Genomic DNA, 639 nt, shown 5'->3' on the forward strand with positions numbered 1-639 from the left:
CTTCCGGGGAGCGGCCTGCAGCGCCCCCTGGCGACGCGGGGGACTCTGACCCAGTCTAAGTCTCCAATCCAACGGAGCCCAGGCCCAGGTACCAGTTGCGCAATCGTTCCCTGCAGGCAGAACTGTGTTGCTTAGTGCGCAGGTTTTCCCAACGCTGGCTTTACCCCACCTCTAAGGTCAAGGATTCTTCCCAGTGTTAAAGAAAAAATTACTCATGACACTAGTTAGAGATGGTACAGTAAGGCCAACTTTATTCAAAGAGAGCCATGGTCATAGGGCCATGGACAGCTGCAATGGGGTCCTGCAGTGGGGGAGAGAGATTGGACTGAATTTTGACTCTAATAAGGACAAGTTTACAACCCAGAAGCTGGGTGGGAGGTCAGTGGATGGAAGATTACTAAGAGAAAACATCAGGGTTAAGGAGGATTCTGGCTAAACCAACTGGACAGGATACTTGCTGAAGGCAGGCCAAGGTGATTAATATGGATGGTGGTCAGATACCAAGAATGAGGATTTTCACTACACTGATTCAGCAGGTTCTTGCTCAATCTGGATGCTACAAGGACTGAAAGCCCAAGATCAAGCCTAGTCAGGCAGAGGACTCAGAGGAGCCTAACTAAGTTTTGGTCAAAGCGGAGC

Source organism: Saimiri boliviensis, chromosome 5 (genome assembly GCF_048565385.1).
Source record: "Saimiri boliviensis isolate mSaiBol1 chromosome 5, mSaiBol1.pri, whole genome shotgun sequence".
Classification (NCBI taxonomy): Eukaryota; Metazoa; Chordata; class Mammalia; order Primates; family Cebidae; genus Saimiri; species Saimiri boliviensis.